The following is a 23,116-nucleotide window of genomic DNA, read 5'->3' on the forward strand; positions in this document are numbered from 1 at the left end:
CTTTAATTACATATCGTCACTCAAATTTAAAAGCCTTTCAGTCATGAAAAATCTAGAAAACTTATTGCATAGTCAGAGTATATGTGGTTAATAATTTTTTCATATTTTCTTCCTTGTTTTTGAGTGCATGTGTGTATATTTTGGGGGTTTAGGCTCAGGTTTCCAGACCTGGCAGCAATCACCTCTACTTGAAGGGCCATTTCACTAGCCCCAGGATTCAGGAGCCTGTGCTCATGAAACTTTTGGGCAATGCAACCCTTTCACATGTTAGAATCTATTAGTCTGAAGGTTGAGATTCAATATTTGAACTTGTGACTTCTTAATAGTGTTTAGTATAAAATAATAGAATCATGTGTAATTTAAAACAGTTAGATAGGGAGATGTCTGGTTTTGACTTCTGCATCCATTTGCACTTGAAAAAAGTAATGAAAATATTGACTTTGCAATTAATTTGATTTTTAGTCATACTGCAATCAAATGTCCTTATTAGTTTACTTGTACAGAATGTGTTTTAAAATTTTAATTTATTATTTATTTTGTACATGGGACTGGATAAGTTCATATGCTGGCATGTGTGTGGATGCCAGAATATAACTGGTTGGAACTAATTCTCACCTTCTACTAAATGGGTCATAAAGATTGTACTCAGTTATCATTACCTAGCTGTGTCACATCTCAAGAATATAATTCTTAAATACAATTTGGAAATCATCAAGATCTACACTACAGTGCAAAAGTTATCCAAGTCAATATGTCTTTTCCTCTTTTAATTTTGATGTCTCTGGTGCTCATTGGAGCACTACAAAAAATAAAGTTGTGAAAATAGAAAGAGCAACCCACAGAAGGAAAGGCTTATTGGGGATAACTGTGTCAGAGGTATGAGGTTCCATCATCATTGTGGCAGCAGCTGGGGGCCAGAAACTGAGGGCTCATATTTTGATGCATAAGTGAGAAACACAAAGCAAATAGAAATGATACAAGACTTTGAAACCTCAAATCCCTTCTCCCAGTGACATATTTCCTCAAGCAAGGTCACTCTTCTTTAGTCTTCCCAAGCTGCACTAACTACTGGAGATTGACTATTAAAAGGGGTGGGGATGGCATTGATCAAAATATATTATGTGCCCTACTTGCTCTTTCTATAACCAAACACCACTACCTGCAGGGACTAACCCAAAGGGTACTCAAAGTTTTGGAATCTGGAAGATGGATGTGTTCCACTTTGCAGAATTTGGAAAATTAAAATTTGTACATCACACCATTGACACTTATTCAGGCTTCCAATGGGCAACTGCCTTGAGCTCAGAAAAGGCTGATTCAGTAATCACACATTTATTAGAAGTTATGGCCATCATGGGTATACCTGCATAAATAAAGACAGATAATGGTTCAGCTTATGTCTCTAGGAAAATGAAATTGTTTTTTGCTTATTATAATATTAAGCATGTTACAGGCATACCACACAATCCTACAGGTCAAGCAGTTATAGAAAGATCAAATTGAACTATAAAGGATATGTTAACCAAACAGAAAGGGGTGGAAAATGCCTCCAGAAATAGATTACATAATGCTTTAATAACCTTGCATTTTCTTTTGTCCAGGTTTATTATTATTGTTAATATTAAAAATTTTCACCTCCACCCTTCCTCCCATTTCCCTCTCCCTCCCTACATCCCCCTCCCCCTCCTTCTCCAGTCTAAAGAACATTCAGGGTTCCCTACCCTGTGGGAAGTCCAAGGTCCCCCCCATCTAGTTCTAGGAAGGCGAGCATCCAGACTAGGTTCCCACAAAGCCAGTACATGGAGTAGAATCAAAACCCAGTGCCATTGTCCTTGGCTTCTCAGTCAGCCCTCCTTGTCGGTCACGTTCAGAGAGTGCTGTTTGATCACATGGTCCATCACTCCCAGTCCAGCTGGCCTTGGTGAGTTACCATTAGATCAGCCCCAGCATCCCAGTGGGTGGGCATACCCCTTGCAGTCCTGATTTCCTTGCTCATGTTCTACCTCCTTCTGCTCCTCATAAGGACCTTGGGGGCTCAGTCCAGTGCTCCAATGTGGGTCTCTGTCTCTATCTCCATCCATTGCCAGATGAGGATTCTATGGTAATATGCAAATTATTCAACAGTGTAGCTATGGGATAAGGCCAGTTCAGGCTCCCTCTCCTCTGCTTCTCAAGGAACAAGCTGGGGACATCTCTTTCGACACCTGGGAACCCCTCTAGAGTCCAGTCTCTTGCCAACCCTAAAATGGCCCCCTTAATTAAGATCAATACTTCCCTGCTCCCGTATCCACTCTTCCTCCTTCCCAACCATCCCATTCCCACAAGCCCTCCCCATCCTCCCCTTCTTACTTTTCTCTACCCATTTCCCCTTACCCCCACCACACCCCACCCCCAAGGCTCTCAATTTTGACTAGCAATCTTGTCTACTTCCAATATCCAGGAGGATAACTACATATTTTTCTTTGGCTTCACCTTCCTATTTAGCTTCTCTAGGATCAAGAATTATAGGCTTAATGTCCTTTATTAATGTCTAGAATCCACTAATAAGTAAGTACATACCATATTCATCTTTTTGGGTCTGGGTTACCTCACTCAGGATAGTGTTTTCTATTTCCATCCATTTGCAGGCAAAATTCAAGATGTCATTGTTTTTTACGGCCGAGTAGTACTCTAATGCATATATATTCCACACTTTCTTTATCCATTCTTCCGTTGAGGGGCATTCAGGTTGTTTCAAGGTTCTGGGAATTGCAAATAATGCTGCTACGAACATAGCTGAACAAATGCTTTTGTAGTATGATTGGGTATCTCTTGTGTATATTCCCAAGAGTGGAATTGCTGGATCTGGAGGTTGGTTGATTCCCAATTCCCTGAGAAACAACCACACTGATTTTCAAAGTTGTTGCACAAGTTTGCATGCCCACCAGCAATGGATGAGTATTTTCCTTACTCCACATCCTCTCCAGCATAGGCTATCATTGATGTTTTTGATTTTAGCTATTCTGAGAGGTGTAAGATGGTATCTCAAAGTTGTTTTGATTTGCATATCCCTGATGGCTAAGGAAGTTGAACATGACCTTAAGTGTCTCTTGGCCATTTAAACTTCTGTTGAAAATTCTCTGTTCAGTTCAGTGCCCCATTTTTTAATTCAGTTAATTAGAATTTTAAAGAAAACACTATCCTGAGTGAGATAACCCAGACCCCAAAAGTTGAATATGGTATGTATTCACTCATTTGTGGACTTTAGCCATAAAACCAGGACATTAAGCCTATAGTTCACAAGCCTAGAGAAGGCAAATAACAAGGTGAACCCAAAGAAAAACATATATAAATCCTCCTGGAAATTGCAAGCAAACAATATTGCCAGGCAAAAGTTGTGAGCATGGGAGTGGGAGCAGGGCTGGGGGAAAGGGAGAGGTGGAGAGGGAAAGGAGAAGGGAAGGACTGGCAAGAGCTTGGGGGAGTGGGAGGGTGGAGATAGAGGAAGGGCGGATATAGGAGCAGGGAAGAAGATATCTACATTAAGGGAGCCATTTTAGGGTTGGCAAGAGACTTGGCTCTAGAGGGGAACCCAGGTGCCTACGGGGATGACCCCAGCTAGGACCTTGTGCAGCAGAGGTGAGGGTTCCTGAACTGGCCTTGCCTCACTATCACACTGATGATTATCTCGAACATCACCATAGAACCTTTGTCCAGCGACAGATGGAGTTAGAGACAGAGACCCTCGTCAGAGAAATGAACTGAGCTCCTAAGGTCCAGTTGAAGAGCAAAAGAAGGAAGAAGACAAGCAAGGAAGTCAGGACTGCAAAGGGTTGGTTCACCAACTGAGTCAGTGTGCCTATTCTTTTTTTTTATATTTAAATTCAAAGTTTATTAAATTATAAAAGTTTCCATTTCCGCCCCTCCTCCCAACACCCTCCCACTCCCCCAACTCCCCCTCCTCCTCCCTCTCCATCCCTAAGAGCAGTCAGGGCTTCCTGCCCTGTGGGAAGTTCAAGTTCCTCCCCCCTCCCTCCAGGTCCAGAAAGGTGAGTATCCAAACAGACTGGATCCCCAAAATCCAGTATATGCAGAGGAAACAAGTCCCAGTGTCATTGTCAATGGCTTTTCAGAAAGACTCCAGGCCAGCCACATTCAGAGAATCCGGCCACATTCAGAGAATCTGGTTGGATCACGTGCTCGTTCAGTCTCAGTCCAACTGGCCTTGGTGAACTCTCATTAGATCAGTCCCCTTGTATCAGTGGGTGATCGCACCCCTCGCGGTCCTGATTTCCTTTTTCATGTTCTTCCTCCTTCTGCTCCTCATTTGGACCATGGCGGGCTCAGGCCGGTGTTCCAATGTGGGTCTCCGTCTGTATCGCCATCCATCACCGGATGAAGGTTCCCTCTGGTCTTGCCTTCTTTGCTCACGTTCTCTTTCCTTCTGCTTCTCGTTTGGACCTAGGGAGTTAAGTCCAGTGTTCCGATGTGGGTCTCTGTCTCTATCTCCATCCATCGCCAGATGAAGGTTCTATGGTGATAAGCAAAATATGTGCTTATTCTAATGCGAGCTCACCAAATCCAGCTGGACAGGGTCTGAATGAGCAGGTGATCAAACCGGACTCTCTCATTGTGGCTGACAATGGGGGCTGACTGAGAAACCATTGAAAAAGGCACTGGGACTTGTTTTTTATGGCATGTTCTGGCTTTTTGGGACCCTAGTCTAAATGGATGCACAACTCCCTAGGCCTGGATGCAGGAGGGAGGGTCTTGGACTTCTCACAGGGCAGATTTCCTTGCCCTCTCTCTTGAGGGAGTGGGCAAGGGAAGGGGGGAGTGGGGGAAGCGGGAGGGAATTGTGAGGAGAGAAGGAAATATAAATATTTGAATGGAAAAATAAAAAAATTGAATACATAATCGGTAACAAAACAAATATCCAAGATACAAAACAATTGTAGTAACTACCTGTGTACTATTTGATTACCCTGGAATAAAGTTCGAATTCAACAATTCTACTTCCACAAAGCCTACAAACTCATGGAAACTGAACAGTTAACTATTGAACCACCCCTGGTTAAAGGAAGAAATAAAGAAAGAAATTAAAGTCTTCCTTGAATTTAATGAAAATAAAGACACAACATACCCAAACCTATGGTACACTATGAAAGCAGTGCTAAGAGGAAAGTTCATAGCACTAAGTGCCCACATAAAGAAAATGGAGAAAGCACACATTAGAGACTTAACAGCACACCTGAAAGCTCTAGAAAAAATAAGAAGCAGACTCACTCAGGAGGAGTAGAACACTGGAAATTATCAAACTGAGGGCTGAAAACAACAAAATAGAAACACATAAAACAATCCAAAGAATCAATGAAACAAAAAGCTGGTTCTCAGAGAAAATCAACAAGACTGACAAACCCCTATCCAAACTAATCAAACGGCAGAGAGAGAACATGCAAATTACCAAAAACAGAAATAAAAAGGGGGGCATAACCACAGACAGAGAGGAAATTTAGAAAATTGTTTGATTTTTACTACAAAAGCCTGTATACCACAAAATTAGAAAATGTGAAAGAAATGACATTTTTTTAAGATAAGTACCATATACCAAAATTAAATCAAGACCAGGTGAACAATTTAAATAGACCTGTAAGTCGTGAGGAAATAGAAGCTGTCATAAAAAAACCTCCCAACTAAAAAAAGCCCAGAACCAGATGGCTTCAATACAGAATTCTACTAGAACTTCCAAGAAGAGCTAATACCTGTACTCCTTAATATGGTTCACAAAATAGAAATTGAAGAGTCATTGCCAAGCTCCATTTTTGAAGCTACAGTTACCCTGATACCAAAACCACACAAAGACTCAACCAAGAAAGAGAATTACAGACCAATCTCACTCATGAACATTGATGCAAAAATTCTCAACAAAATACTGGTAAACTTAATCCAAGAACACATCCAAAAAATTATACATTATGATGAAATAGGCTTCATCCCAGAGAGGCAGGACTGGTTCAACATACGAAAATCTATCAATGTAATCCATCATATAAATAAACTGAAAGAAAAAAATCATATGATCATTTCATTACATGCTGAAAAAGCATTTGACAAAATTCAACACCCCTCTATCATAAAGGTTTTGGAGAGGTTAGGGATACAAGTTTCATACATAAATATAAAAAAGCAATATGCAGCAAGCCGACAGCTAACATTAAATTAAATGGAGAGAAAGTCAAAGACATTCCATTAAAATCAGGAACAAGACAAGGCTGTCCACTCTCTCTATACCTCTTAAATATTGTGCTTGAAGTTCTAGCAATAGCAATAAGACAGCATAAAGAGATCAAGGAGATTTGAATAGGAAAGGAAGAAGTCAAATTTTCATTATTTGCAGATGATATGATAGTGTACCTAAGTGACCACAAAAACCCAACCAAATAACTCCTACAGCTGATAAACACCTTTAGTAATGTGGTAGGATACAACATCAACTTCAAAAAATCTATATGCAAAGAATAAAGAAGCAGAGAGGGAAATCAGTGAAACATCATCTTTCACGATATTCACAAATACAAAAGTATCTTGGGGTAACTCTAACCAAGGAAGTGAAAGATCTATTTGACAAGAACTTTAAGTCTTTGATGAAAGATGTTGAAGAGGATACCAGAAAATGGAAGAATCTCCCATGCTCTTAGATTGGTAAGATTAACATGGTAAAAATGGCAATTCTACCAAAAGCAATCTATAGATTCAATGCAATCCCCATCAAAATCCCAACAAAATTCTTCACAGACCTTGAGAGAACAATAATCAACTTTATATGGAAAAACAAAAAACCCAGGATAGCCAAAACAATCCTATATAATAAAAGTACTTCCGGAGGCATTACCATCCCTGACTTCAAAATCTGTTACAGAGCTACAGAACTTAAGAAACTAGACATTAAAACTGTGATTAAACCAATTAAAAATGGGGTACTTAACTGAACAGAGAATTCTCAACTTAAGAAGTTCAAATGGCCAAAAGACAATTAAGGTCATGTTCAACCTCCTTAGCGATCAGGGAAATGCAAATAAAAACAACTTTGAGATACCATTTTACACCTGTCAGAATAGCTAAAATCAAAAACACCAGAGATAACCTATGCTGGAGAGGATGTGGAGTAAGGAGAACACTCATCCATTGCTGGTGGGAGTACAAACTTGTGCAATCACTTTGGAAATCAGTGTGGTCGTTTCTCAGAATAGTGGGAGTCAACCTACCTCAGGACCCAGCAATTCCACTCTTGGGAATATACCCAAGAGTCATCCAATCATATTACAATAGCATTTGTTCAACTATGTTCACAACAGCACTATTTGTAATAGCCAGAACCTGGAAACAACCTAGGTGCCCCTCAATAGAAGAATGGATAAAGATGGTGTGGCACATATACACATTAGAGTTCTATTCAGTGGTAAAAAACCAATGACATCTTGAATTTTGCATGCAAATTGATGGAAATAGAAACACTTTAGAGAGTGAGATAACCCAGACTCAAAAAGATGAATATGGTATGTACTCACTCATAAGTGGATTTTAGCCATAATTAAAGGACATTGAGCCTATAATTCATGATCCTAGAGAAGCTAAATAAGAAGTAGACAAGATTGCCAGGCAAAAGTTGGGTGCATGGGGGTGGGAAGTGGATGTAAGGGGAGATGAGTATAGAGAAGGGAGAAGGGGAGGATTCAGGAGAGCTTGGGGGAATGGGATGGGTGGGATGGAGGAAGGGTGGATATGAGAGCAGGGAAGTTAATATCTTAATTAAGGGAGCCATTTTAGGGTTTGCAAGAGACTTGACTCTAGAGGGGTTCCCAGGTCCAAGGAGAGGTCCCCAGATTGTTCCCTGGGCAGCAGAGGAGAGGGTGCCTGAACTGGCCTTGACCCATAGCCACACTGATGAATATCTTGCATATCATCATAGAACCTTCATTTGGCGATGGATGGAGATAGAGACAGAGACCCACATTGGAGCGCTGGACTTAGCTCCCAAGGTCCAAATGAGGAGCAGAATGAGGTAGAACATGGGCAAGGAAGTCAAGACCACGAGCGGTGCGTCAACCCACTGAGATGGTGGGACTGATCTAATGGGAGCTCATCAAGGCCAGCTGGACTGGGACTGATGGAGCATGTGATTAAACTGGACGCTCTGAATGTGGCTGTCAATGAGGGCTGACTGAGAAGCCAAGGACAATGGCTCTGGGTTTTGATTCTACTGCATGGACTGACTTTGTGGGAGCCTGGATTGTTTGGATGCTCACCTTTATATACATGGATGGAGTGGGGAGGACCTTGGACTTCCCACGGGGCAGGGAACCCTGACTGCTCTTAGGACTAGAGCGGGAGGGGAGGTGAGTTGGGGGGGAAAGGGAGACAGGGAGGAGGTGGAAATTTTTAATATATAAATAAATTTTAAAAATTTTTTAAAAAGAAAGTGTCTGGTGTGTTTATATACAACCTGAGCTAGGTTTAAGCATGTTCATAATATAAAATATACATCCATACCACCTCCAAATCCTATCTGGAATTCAGTCCTAGTGTCTTTCAACTCTTTTTATTTATTTAATTATTTTTTATTTTTTTTTATTGATTTTATTGAGTTCTATAATTTTCTCTGCTCCCCTCCCTGTCTCTCCTCTTCCCTTCAATCCTCTCCCGTTGTCCCCATGCTCCCAATTTTCTCAGGAGATCTTGTCTTTTTCTACTTCCCATGTACATTAGATTGACGTATGTCTCTTTTAGGGCCCTCATTGTTGTCTAGGTTTTTTGTGATTGTGCTTTATAGGCAGGTTTTTCTTTGCTTTATGTTTAAAAACCATGTATGAGTGAGTACATATGATAATTGTCTTTATGCATCTGGGTTACCTCACTCAATATGATGTTTTCTATATGTATCAATTTGCCTGCAAATTTCAAGATATTATTATTTTCTGCTGTGTAGTATTCCATTGTGTAAGTGTACCACATTTTTCTTATCCATTCTTTGGCTGAGAATCATTTAGTTGTTTACACTTTCTGGCTATAACAAACAATGCTGCTGTGAACATAGTTGAACACATGTCCTTGGGCTATGATTGAACTGGGTCTTGAGGTAGGTTGCTTCCTAATTTTCTGAGAAATTGTCACACTAATTTCTAACATGGTTGTGCCATCTTGCACTCCCACCAGCAATAAAGGAGTGTTTCCTTTACCCCACAACTTCTCCAGCATAAGTTGTCATCGGTGTTTTTGATCTTGGCCATTCCTACAGGTATAAGATGGAATCTCAGAGTTGCCTTGATTTGCATTTCTCTGATGAATAAGGATGTTGAGTATGTCCTTGAGTGTCTTTCAGCTATTTCAGAGTTGCCATTGCAGTTTCTAAATACTTTGTACACAGTACCTTTACCTAGGAGAAGGTACATGGATGTGTTCCTTTTCCTATGCTGTCAACTAAAGTGTTACTGGTTATCTTAGTAATCACAAAGTCTGGAAGTTATATACAAGTATGTGTGTGGGTCTGTGTGTAGATATGTGCACATGATTGCAGGTGTGCATCTGAGCCACCGGAACTGGAGTTTGCAGGTGTTTGTGAGCTACCCAGTATGGGTGCTGGGAATTGAACTTAGATCCTTTACCACTGAGCCATTTCTCCAGCCCCAGACATATATATTTTTATCTAGCATATTTGATGGCACTTTTAAAATCCTACTACCAGTTGAGAAGTGAAGATTTAAATTTTATTATTTGACAACAAAAAGGATACCACTTCGTATGTGGTCCTCTGGTGACATCAGTCTCTTATTTCAGTACCTACCTTTGGGTCTGTTATTCAGTAAGTCTTCAAACATACACCATCAACCTAGAGATACTGAGTGTGAAAACTAGTGTTTAAATGATCTGACTTAAGGTTTAATTATTTAAAATAATAAATACAGAGCTGGATTTCAGCTCTTAGCTTCTGAGTCCCCAGGCCTTCCTTTCTACAGTCCACATACCACCAGATATTTGAACATTTAAGAAAGTTTATTCTGTTCTCAGGCTGTGTGCCAGAGAAACCGAATATGGTATACAGAGACATCTACCCTGTTAATGCAAGCGGGAGGAAGAAGACACTTAGATAATGCAGTAATGTTTCTGCAAGTGTACATAAGAAGCTCTTTTTAGAATATGTTTTTTTTCTAAATTGCTTGACATCAGCCATGTGTAAGTTAAACAGGATTTAGTTCTCAGTATTTTCCTCCTCTAGAGCTGTCTTTCCAGGAAGGATGATTAAGTGAAATATAAACATGGAGAAGAAAAGTAGACTGCTTTCCAAACATTTTAGTGATTTGTTTCTTAAATAAACAACTAATCATTGTTACCTCTATTGAAGATAAAGTGTCTCCCAAGGTTGTTATATGATTGAAAGTGAATTTTGAGTATTATTTTATATTGAGAGAGTTCAAATGCTTCAGCAATGACTCTAACAGGTTCTTAGTGAAATGTGACTCCCTGCATAACTGTAAGCCTGTCCCCTGTCTGTACTTACAAAAATGATGCTATGATACCATGCAGTAAATTCAAGCCACCCCCTTTACCTTTAAACAAAATAATAAGAGTTTGATGGACAAATTGGTTTTACTATATATTTTTTTTTCACTTTTAAGAAACCTCTGTTGAGAACTCTGTTAAGGTCTGTACTCCCCTTTTTAAAATTGGATTATTTGTTCTTTTGATGACCAATTTCTTGAGTTCTTTGTATATTTTAGAGATCAGGTCTGTCCGATGTGGGGTTGGTAAATATTTTTCTCATTCTGTAGGCTGTCATTTTGTCTTGTTGACCATTTCCTTTGCTTTACAGATGTGTCTCAGTTTCAGGAAGTCCCATTTATTAATTATTTCTCTCAGTGTCTGTGCTATTGGGGTTATATTTAGGAAGTGGTCTCCCGTAACAATGCATTCAAGTGTACTTCCCACTTTCTCTTTTATGAGGTTAAATGTGGCTGGCTTTATGTTGAAGCCTTTGATCCATTTGGATTTGAGTTTTGTGCATGGTGATAGATATGGATCTATTTTCATTCTTTTACATGTTGATATCCAGTTATGCCAGCCCCATTTGTTGAATGTGCTTTCTTTTTTCCATTTGATATTTTTACTTGTCAAAAATTATGTGTTTGAAGATGTATGCAATAATATCCCGGTCTTTGATTCAGTTCTATTGGTCCTCCTGTGTGTTTTTATGCCAATGCCAGGTTGTTTTAAGTACTGTAGCTCTGTAGTAGAGTTTGAAGTCACGGGTTGTGATGCTTCTAGAAGTTTTTTTATTGTACAGGATTATTTTTGCTATCCTGAGTATTTTGCTTTTCCATATAAAGTTCAGTATTGTTATTTCTAGATCTGTGAAGAATTTTACTGGGATTTTGATGAGCATTGCATTGAATCTTTCAATTGCTTTTGGTAAGATTGCCATTTTTACTATATTAATTCTGCCTACCCAAGAGCATGAGAGATCTATCAACTTTCGGGTGTCTTCTTCAAGTCCTTTCTTCAAAGGTTTAAAGTCCATTTCATGCAAGTCTTCCACTTCCTTGATTAGAGTCACTCCAAGATATTTTAGGCTATTTGTTGCTACTGTGAAGGGTGATGTTTCTCAATGTTCTTTCCCAGCCCATTTATCATCTGCATAAAGCAGGGCTACTGATGTTTTTGAGTTAAACTTGTATCCTGCTACATTACTGAAAGTGTATATGAGTTGTAGATGTTCCTTGGTATATTTTTTTGGTCTCTTATGTAAACTATCATATCATCAGCAAATAGTGAGAGTATGACTTCTTTTCTGATTTGTATCCTTTTGATCTCCTTTGTTATATTGCTCTAGGTAGGACTTCAAGAACTCTATGAGTAGATATGGAGAGAGTGGACAACATTCTTTTTTTCCTGAATTCAGTGGGATTGCTGTGAATTTCTCTCCATTTGGTTTAATATTAGCTGTTGGCTTCCTGTATATTGACTTTATTTGTTTAGTTATGTTCCTTGTATCCCAGCTCTCTCCAAGACCTTTATCATAAAGGGATTTTGTATTTTGTTGAAAGCTTTTTTGGCATCTAATGAGATGAACAAGTGTTTTTTTTTCAGTTTGTTTATATGGTGGATTAAGTTGACAGATTTTCATATGTTGAACCATCCCTGCATCTCTGGGATGAAGCTTACTTTATTATGGTGTATAATGGTTCTATGTGTTCTTGGATTAGATTTCCCAGTGTTTTATTTAGTAATTTTGCACCAATGTTCATGAGTAAGATTGCCTGTAATTCTTTATTAGTAATGTCTTTATGTAGTTTTGTATCAGGGTAATAATAGCCTCATAAAAAGAGTTTGGCAATGTTCCTTCTGTTTTTATTGTGTGGAACAATTTTTGGAGTGTTGGTATTGTTCTTTGAAAGTCTTGTAGAATTCTGCACTGAAACCTTCTGGTCCTGGGCTTTTTTTTTTTGGTTGGAAGATTTTGATGACTCTTTCTATTTCTTCAGCAGTTATATGTCTGTTTAATTTGTTTATCTGATCTTGATTTAATTTTAATAAGTGATAAATAACCAGAAAGTTGTCTATTTCCTTTAAGTTTTACAATTTTTTTGGTATATGGGTTTTCAAAATATAACCTGATGATTCTCTTTATTTCCTCAATGCCTGTTGTTGTATTCTACTTTTCATTTCTGATTTTGTTAATTTGGATATTCTCTCTCTGCCTTTTGGTTAGTTTGGATAAAGGTTTGTCTATTTTGTTGATTTTCTCATAGAACCAACTCTTTGTCTCATTGATTCTTTGTACTGTTTTCTTTGTTTCTGTTTGTTGATTTCAGCTCTCACTTTGATTATTTTCAACTGTCTAGTTCTCTGTCTAGTTCTCTTAGGTGACTTTGCTTCTTTCTGTTCTAAAGTTTTCAAATGTTCTATTAATTTACTCGTGTGGGATTTTTCCAGCTTCTTTTCTTTAGTACTATGAACTTTCTTCTTCTTCTTTTTTTTGAAAGTAATTTTATTAAATTATAAAAGTTTCCATTTCCGCCCCTCTTCCCACCACCCTCCCACTCCCCCCACTCCCTCTCCTCCTCCCTCTTCATCCCTTAGGACAGTCAGGGTTTCCTGCCCTGTGGGAAGTTCAAGTTCCTTCCCCCTCCCTCCAGGTCCAGGAAGGTGAGTATCCAAACAGACTGGATCCCCAAAACCCAGTATATGCAGAGGAAACAAGTCCCAGTGTCATAGTCAATGGCTTTTCAGAAAGACTTCGGGCCAGCCACATTCAGAGAATCCGGCCACATTCAGAGAATCTGGTTGGATCACATGCTCGCTCAGTCCCAGTCCAACTGGCCTTGGTAAACTCTCATTAGATCCGTCCCCTTGTATCAGTGGGTGAGAGAATTCCTCGCAGTCCTGATTTCCTTTTTCATGTTCTTCCTCCTTCTGCTCCTCATTTGGACCTTGGGGGGCTCAGTCTGGTGCTCCAATGTGGGTCTCCGGAACTTTCTTCTTAACACTACTTTCATTGTGTCCCATAACTTTGGGTATGTTGTGTGGTCATTTTCATTGAATTTTAGGAGGTCTTTAATTTCTCCCTTTATTTCTTCCTTGACTCATTGAGGATTCAGGTGAGCATTGTTTTTAATTTTCATGTCTCTGTGGGCTTCTGAAATTAGCATTGCTGTTGAATTCTATTTTTAAGCCATAGTGATCCAATAAGATACATGGATCACTAATAAGATTCCGATTTTTGGTATCTGTTGAGGTTTGTTATGTTGCCTACTATGTGGTCAATTTGGTACTGAGAAGAATATGTATTCCTTTTTCATTGATATTTATTGAGCTCTACATTTTTCTCTGCTCCGCTCCCTGCCTCTCCGCTCCCACCTTCAATCCTCCCTCAAGGTCCCCATGCTCCCAATTTACTCAGGACATCTTGTCTTTTTCTACTTTCTACTTCCCATGTAGATTATATCTTTGTAAGTCTCTCTTACTGTGTGCATTGTTGTCTAAGTTCTCTGGGATTGTGGTTTGTAGGCTGGCTTTCCTTGCTTTATGTTTAAAAACCACCTATGAGTGAATACATGTGTTAATTGTCTTTCTGTGTCTGGGTTACTTCACTCAAAATAATGTTTTCTAGCTCCATCCATTTTCCTGCAAAATTCAAGGTATCATTATTTTTTCTGCTATGTAGTACTCCATTGTGTAAATGTACCACAATTTTCTTTTCCATTCTTTAATCAAGGAGCATTTAGGTTGTTTCCAAGTTCTGGTTATGACAAACAATGTAGCAATGAACATAGTTGAGCACTTGTCCTTGTGGCACAACTGGGCATCCTTTGGATATATACCCAAAAGTTGTATTCCTGGGTCTTGAGGAAGGTTGTTTCCTAATTTTCTGAGAAATCACCACACTGACATCCAAAGGAGTTGTACCAGCTTGCACTCAGCAATGCAGAAGTGTTCCCTTGTTCCCACAAGCTCTCCTGCATAAGTTGTCATCAGTGTTTTTGATTTTTGCCATTTTTACAAGTGAAAGATGAAATATCAGAGTTGTTTTGATTTGCATTTCTCTGATGATTAAGGAAGTTGAACATTTCCTTAAGTGTCTTTCAGCCATGTTAGATTCCTCTGTTGAGAGTTCTTTGTTTTGGTCTGTATTCCATTTTTTCTGGATTTTGTGATCTTTTGGTGTTCAATTTCTTGAGTTATGTGTATATTTTGGAGAGTAGGCCTCTGTCTGATGTGGGGTTAGTGAAGATCTTTTCCCAATCTGTAGGCTGTCAAATTGTCTTGTTGACAGTGTCCTTTGCTTTACAGAAGCTTTTCAATTTTAGGAGGTCCCATTTATTAATTGTTTCTCTCAGTGTCTTTGCTGCTGGGGTTATATTTAGGAAGTGGTTCCCTGTGCTAATGCATTTAAGTATACTTCCCACTTTCTTTTCTATAAGGTAAACTATCGTATCATCAGCAAACAGTGAGAGTTTGACATCTTTTCCAATTTATATCCCTTTGATCTTCCTTTGATGTTTTATTGCTTTAGCTAGGATATCAATAACTATATTAAATAGATATGGAGAGAGTAGACAACCTTCTTTTGTTCCTGATTTCAGAGGAATTGCCGGAAATTTCTCTCCATTTAGTTTGATGTTGACTGTTGGCTTTCTGTATATTGCCTTAATTATGTTTAGGTATGTTCCTTGTATTCCCTGCTCTCTCCAAGACCTTTATCATGGCCCTGTTGGATTTGTGCTCATTATGTAGTCCCGGTTATCCCTGATATTTCTCATGGGATATCAAAGGTTTTGTCCTTAGGATGAGAAACAAGGATTTCATTTTCTATGCTCCCATTCAAAACAAAAACATTGAAAGGATTGAAAATGATTGGTAGTACTAAATAAGTAGATGAGAATAAAGGCTAAAGCTTTAAAAACAGATGAATTAAACATCTTCCATATACACAATAATTATGCAAAAACAAAAAGTTTCCATCTTTTTAAATTAAGGAATAAATTCTATAGAATCAGACATAAAAACAAACCTAAGTTTTCTTCAGTTTTGACATAAGTGTAAAGTAAGTATAAATTTGTAGAATATTTTTTAGCTTTACAAGTTATGAAATTTCAAATTTTACTTTCAGATATTGTCTTATATAACCAATATTGTTGAACCTGGTTCTCATTGATATGACAACAGTCATATGTATCTAGACAACAGCAAAGATGTTTTCAGCAGTTAATGGTGGCATTTCTTAGATTAAATAAACATTAGATAGAAAGACCAAATATAAAATAAGTAAAAACGAATTCCATTCATGTATAGCAACATAATACAACAATTATTTGAAATCAGTATTGCTCACAACACATTTAAAACAGGCCTGGATTGAATGAGACAAAATATAATGCTAAACAAGACAAAGTAAAGGCAATGAGGCGACAACTACTTGAATATAACTCTAACAGAATTTAGGCACAACTTGTGTAAAGAAAGTGAAAATTCTGATCACTGTTAGAAAAATGTGGTAAATAGAAAAATCCATGTGTGAATTTATCTACGGTAAGCTATTAAGTAAAATTTATTGACATCAGTTACAGCAACCAAAATACATTAAGAGCGGTTACATATTGAGAATGATCAAACATGTGAATATAGAGTTCAACATTTAAATATACTTACATGTATTTTAATTTTTTTATTAATTTATAAAAATGTTCACTTCCGCCCCTCCTTCCAATACCCTCGCACTCCCCCCACTCCGTCTCCTCCTCCCTCTCCAGTTCTAAGAGAATTCAGGGTTTCCTGCCCTGTGGGAAGTTCAAGTTTCTCCCCCCATCCCTCCAGGTCTAAGAAGGTGAGCATCCAAACAGACTAGGATCCTAAAAAGCCAGTACATGCAGATGAAACAAGTCCCAGTGCCATTATCAATGACTTCTCAGATAGCCCCCATGTCAACCACATTCAGAGAATCCGGTTTGATCACGCTTGTTCAGTCCCAGTCCAGCTGGCCTTGATGAGCTCTCATTAGATCAGTCCCCTTGTATCAGTGGGTGAACGCACCCCTGGCGGTCCTGACTTCCTTGTTCATGTTCTCCCTCCTTCTGCTCCTCATTTGGACCTTGGGGCCTCAGTCCAGCGCTCCAATGTGGGTCTCTGTCTCTATCTCCATCCATCTCCAGATGAAGGTTCTATGGTGATATGCAAAATATTCATCAGTATGGTTATGGGCCAAGGCCAGTTCAGGCACCCTCTCCTCTGCTGCCCAGGGAACAATCTGGGGACCTCTACTTGGACCTGGGAACCCTTTTAGCATCAAGTCTCTTGCAAACCCTAAAATGGCTCCCTTAGTTGAGATAAATACTTCCCTGCTCCCATATCCATCCTTCCTCCCTCCCCCATCCCACTCCCTCAAGCTATCCCTAATCCTCCCCTACTCCCTTCTCTCTAACCATCTCCCCTTCCTTCCACCTCCCCACCCTCTGTGCACCCAAGGTTGCCTGGCAATCTTGTCTACTTCCAATATCTAGGAGGATAACTATATGATTTTCTTCATGTTCACCTTCTTATTTAGCTTCTCTAGGATCACGAATTATAGGCTCAAAGACCTTTAATTATGGCTAGAATCCACTTATGAGTGAGTACATGTAGTATGAGCTGCGGGCAGGCCTGCTTTTCATCCTGCCCGGCTCCCGCACAGCTAGCTTAGTCCCAGAAATAACAACACACAAATTGTATTCATTTAAGCACTGCCTGGCCCATTATCTCTAGAGAGTTAGTTACTGGCTAACTCTCACATCTTGATTAACCCATTTCTAACCATCTGTGTAGCATCACGAGGTCGTGGCTTACCGGGAGAGATTTAGCATGTCTGACCTGGTGGCTGGCTCCATGGCGTCTGCCTCATTGCCCTCTTCCCAGCATTCTGTTCTGTTAGCTCCGCCTACCTAATTTTCTGTCCTATCAAGGGGCCAAGGCAGTCTCTTTATTGATCAATGAAAATAACACAATAGACAGATAACCCTCCTCAATCATTTCCCCTTTTTCTGTTTAAACAAAAAAGAAAGGCTTTCATTTTAACATAGTAAAATTACACATAACAAAACAGTTATCAAGCAAGAATTACAGTCACAATATTTATAACTATATCTTTATCATAATAATGGAAAACTATAACTATGACTATCCATTCTTTAACTCCATCAAAGACTCCAGAAGGATATATTACCTAAGTAAACAAGAAGTAAGCAACTTCCAAAACTCTAGAAATGACAGAGACATCTCACTGCCTGGACAGTCACCCAAAGTTCCACTGTATCGTTGGGGCACCCATCTTCGGCCTTCAGGCCCATAATATCCAGAGACATTTCCATGAAGCAGGAAATTTTAAAGGCAATTCAGTCACTATCTGCTGTGTCCTGCAGAATGTCTTGCAGACTCTTTCATGAATCAGGAACCCCGAAAGATCATCTCACCTTTAGGCAAGTTCAGCAGTCCTCTCTCTGCGGGTTCTCTGTGTCCAGTTTATATAACAGTCCAGGCAAGAGCTGTTTCTTGCCCAAATGGCTATCCAACTCCATAAGGAGCCTCTTCGATGCCCATCTTCCTCTTGAAGTAGATTAGTGCTGCCAGGAGCAGACGTGTCTCATTGTCATGAAAAGTCCTAAGTTATTAAAACATTAAATGCCATGTTCTGTAGTCTTTGAAAGATGTGAATGTCTATCTGAAATATATCTATGCACTTCTAGAAAATCAGACTAACATTACTTCAAGCTTGACTATTATCGATGATTATCCATTAACAACCTATATTTTTAATTATACATTGCATTTTTAAATGAACTACACAATCAAAATCAGAAATATATACACATATAACAAAATTGACCTTAAAATCCATACCAATGCAAATTATTCATATCTATATCATATCCCCCTTTAAATGTAAAAGAACATTTATAAACAATATTTGGGAATATGGACGTAGTTATTTGTCTCCAAACTTCTTCCTGCTGAATAGGGGCGCTGTTAATCAGGTCTTTCATGGTAAAACCTGTCTGCCAGGTTCATCTCAGTTGACAGTTGAATGAAGTAATTTCTTGAGGGTGTTCACAGCAACCTTTCAGGAGGATGTGGTCTATCATACCATATTGGGATAGAAGCAATCCACAGGGTCTCATCCTCTGTGAAAACAAAAGAAGAACCTCCTTTCCAAAATATCATATCCTTAGATCCAAATTCAGAAGTCAAGGTATTTTGAACATATCTATCTTGGATTAGTTCAGCAGCATTTATAAACAAATATCTTTTAGCAGCTGTTGCTCCTTCCTCAGCATTTAAACAATTCAAAGAGAGCATAATAGCATACAGTATCAAGATTCTCTGTGTATTTTCATCTTTATGTAGCTTTATTTTAACCTCTATTTTTTTTATTTTTACTTTTACTTTTTGAGACAGGTTCTTTGTATATCTTTGTCCTGGAATAACTCTGTAGACCAGGCTGTCCTTGAACTCACAGAGATTTGTCTGTCTCTGCACCCCAGTGCTGGGATTAAAGGCGTGTGGTACCATACCTTGAACTCAGAGATCCTTCTGTCTCTGACTCCCAGGCATTGGGATTAAAGGTGTGTGCTACCACACCTTGAAGTTACAGAGGTCAGTCTACCTCTACCCCTTGAAGTCACAGAGGTCAATATGCCTCTACCTCCAGGGCATTGGGATTAAAGGTGTGTACCACCACACATAACTACTCTCTTTTTACTTTAAGAACTTTAACTTTTATCCTGCATTTATTTGTAACACACTATAAACCATTTAGAGGTTTTCTTCGTCTTTGAATCTCTCTTTACTGTATATCTCTCCTTTTTTCTGACCACATGAGCCTAAAACCGTGGCTTTGATGGCTGGATCTAGGCCATTTCTTAGCTTTCCAGACTCATGGCTGAGATACCAGCCAGAGTTGTGTTCACTGCCACAACTCTATGGCATTTCAAGGTCCTTGCTAGCAAGCAAGCTGAATCATTCTGCTCACAGACCACACTCGGTCGGACTGCCTGCCTGAAACAGTCAGAGATTGCCCTGGCAGGGCAGCCCAGAAAGATGGCATTTTAAAACAGCGCAGCTTTTTTTTTCCTGCTACGGCTGAAACTGAAAAGCATGCATTCAGTTTTTCACCAACACCGTTTAAGTGTTTCGTGGCAGGACCTCTTAATGAGCTACAAAGTTTTGCAGCTAAAGCTGAGTCAGGAAGCCTCCCTTAGACGAGAGCACTTGCTTGCTCTAGCAAACAGAGCAGACCTGAGAAATTGCTGCTACCAACAAAACATGCTTTACTCTATTTGTTCCCAAGCTTTCTCAAGCTTTCTGTGGATTCAGTTATCCACGTTGGTGCCATCTGTAGTAAGGAGTTGCGGGCAGGCCTGCTTTTTGCCTCACCCAGCTCCCGCACGGCTAGCTTAGTCCCAGAAATAACAACACACAAATTGTATTCATTTAAGCACTGCCTGGCCCATTATCTCTAGAGAGTTAGTTACTGGCTAACTCTCACATCTTGATTAACCCATTTCTAACCATCTGTGTAGCATCACGAGGTCGTGGCTTACCGGGAGAGATTTAGCATGTCTGACCTGGTGGCTGGCTCCATGGCGTCTGCCTCATTGCCCTCTTCCCAGCATTCTGTTCTGTTAGCTCCACCTACCTAATTTTCTGTCCTATCAAGAGGCCAAGGCAGTCTCTTTATTGACCAATGAAAATAACACAATAGACAGATAACCCTCCTCCATCAAGTACATACCATATTTCTCTTTTTGTGACTTGGTTACCTCACTCAGTAAAGCGTTTTCTATTTCCATCCATTTGCATGCAAAATTCAAGATATCATTATGTTTTACTGCTGGGTAGTACTCTAATATGTATATGTGCTTCACTTTCTTTATCCATTTTTCAATTGACAGGCATCTAGGTTGTTTCCAGGTTCTGGCTATTACAAATAAAGCTGCTATGAACATAGTTGAACAAATTCTTTTGTAGTATGATTGGGCATCTCTTTTTTTTTCTTTTTATTTTTTTATTAAATTATAAAAGTTTCCATTTCAGCCCCTCCTCCCACCTCCCCCACTCCCTCTCCTCCTCCCTCTCCATCCCCCAGAGCAGTCAGGGTTTCCTGCCCTGTGGGAAGCCCAAGCTCCTCCCCCCTCCCTCCAGGTCCAGGGAAGGTGAGAGTCCAAACAGACTGGAGCGCCAAAATCCAGTATATGCAGAGGAAGCAAGTCCCAGTGTCATTGTCAACGGCCCTTCAAAAAGGCTGCAGGCCAGCCACATTTAGAGAATCTGGCTGGATCACGTCCTCGCTCAGTCGATTGGGCATCTCTTGTGTATATTCCCAAGAGTGGAATTGCTGGGTCCTAAGGTAGGTTGACTCCCAATTTTCTGATAAACTGCCACACTGATATCCAAAGTGGTTGCACAAGTTTACATTCCAACCAGCAATGGATAATAATAAATTGAAAGGAAAAACCATATGATCATTTTATGATGCTGAAAAAGCATTTGAAAAAATTTAACTCCCCTTTATGATAACGGTCTTGGAGAGATTAGGGATACAAGGTTCATACCTAAATATAATAAAAACAATATATAGCAAGCCAACAGCTAATATCAAATTAATTGGAGAGAAACTTAACGCTATTCCACTAAAATCAGGAACAAGACAAGGCTGTCCACTTTCTCCATATCTCTTCAATATAGTGCTTGAAGTTCTAGCAATAGTAATAAGACAACATAAAGAGATCAAGGGAATTCGAATTGGAAAGGAAGAAGTCAATCTTTCATATCCATTCTCTTAACCCATGCCTTTTCATAGGTTAATTGAGTTCATTGATATTAAGTGACATTAATGACCATTGGTTGTTAACTCTGTTTTTTTTTTTGGTGGTAGTGTTTGTGTGTTTCTCTTGTTTGAGTTGTGCTGGTGGAGGTTTGTCAGATGTCTGTGTTATTGTGAGTGTTGTTGGCTTCCTTGGGTTTAGGTTTTCCTTCTAGTACTTTCTGTAAATCTGGGTTTTTTGATACATATTTTTAAAATTGTTTTTGTCATGGAGTATCTTGTTTTCTCCATCGATAGTGAATGGAAGCTTTGTTGGGTATAGTAGTCTTGGCTTGGTCTTTTAGTTTCTGTAGCACATCTATCCAAGACCTTCTGGCTTTCATGGTTTCCACTGAGAAGTCGGGTGTAATTCTGATAGGTTTACTTTATATGTTACTTGACCTTTTTCCTTTGCAGCTCTTAATATTCTTTCTTTAATCTGTATATTTTGTGTTTTGATTATTATATGACAAGGGGATTTTTTTTGATCCAGGCTATTTGTTATTCTGTAAGCTTTTTGTACATTCATATGTATATCCTTCCTTAGGTTGGGAAAGTTTTCTTCTATGATTTTGTTGAATATGTTTCTGTGCCTTTGAGCTGGAGTTCTTTTCCCTCTTCTAACACTACTTTTCTTAGGTTTGGTCTTTGATGGTGTCATAGATTTCCTGGATGTTTTTTGTTAAGAATTTGCTGGACTGAATGTTTTCTTTGATCAATTAGTTTATTTCTTCTATACTATTTTCAGGGTCTGAGATTCTTTCTTCTATCTCTTGTAATCTGTTGGTTATACTTGTCTCTGTGGTTCCTGTTCATATACCCAGATTTTCCATATCTAGAATTTCCTTGGTTTGTGTTTTATTATTACCTCTTTTTCAGTCTTCAAGTCTTAAACTGTTTCCTTCACCTGTTTGATTGTTTTTTCTTTATTTTCTTGTTTTTCTTGGGGATTTATTAATTTCTTTTAATTTTTGTTTGTCTTTTCCTACATTTCTTTAAGGGAGGTTTTTCATTTCCTCTTTAAAGGTATCCATCATTTTCATAAAGTTATGTTTAAATGTCCCGCACTACCTTCTCGCCAGCAAGAACGACGCGGGGCACTTAGGATTCTTCTGCAGTAAAGCTTTAATGCGTCTTGAGAGGGAGAGCATCAGCTTCCAAAGCAGAGACCCAGAATGAGGGGAACCCAACCCTTATAAAGGAAACAGTCCTCGCTTCTGATGTGTCACTCTTGGATTGGTCCGCTGCCCATTATACCAGATGATGCCTCGGGAGTAGGCAGGGACTCAGTGGTAGAGAGTTACCAAGCACGTGCGCTGGGATTAAAGGCGTGTGCTACATCACCTTGAACTCACAGAGGTCTGCCTGTCTCTGCCTCCCAGGCATCGGGACCAAAGGCGTGTACTACCATGCCTTGAGGTTGCAGAGGTCAATCTGCCTCTGCCGCCCAGGCATCAGGACTAAAGGCGTGTACCGCCACACCTTGAGGTCACAGAGGTCAATCTCTACTTTTGTTCCTAGAAGCAATGGAGAATGTGGTCCGACCCTCCACATTTAAAGTCATTTTCTTCAACTTTTTCTGAGTTAGGATGATCAAGTCTTTCTATCTTGTGACTGTTGGGTTCTTGTGTTACCATATTGTTTTTTAGGTTGTTGGAGGAATTCTTGCATTGGTGCCTACTCATCTGTTCCTTCAAACGAAGCCGGCAGTGTCTTTACATCTTGGCCCAATTCTTGCTGTGTTATGGGAAA

The sequence above is a fragment of the Myodes glareolus genome, chromosome X (assembly GCF_982192425.1).
Source record: "Myodes glareolus chromosome X, mMyoGla1.1, whole genome shotgun sequence".
Lineage (NCBI taxonomy): Eukaryota > Metazoa > Chordata > Mammalia > Rodentia > Cricetidae > Myodes > Myodes glareolus.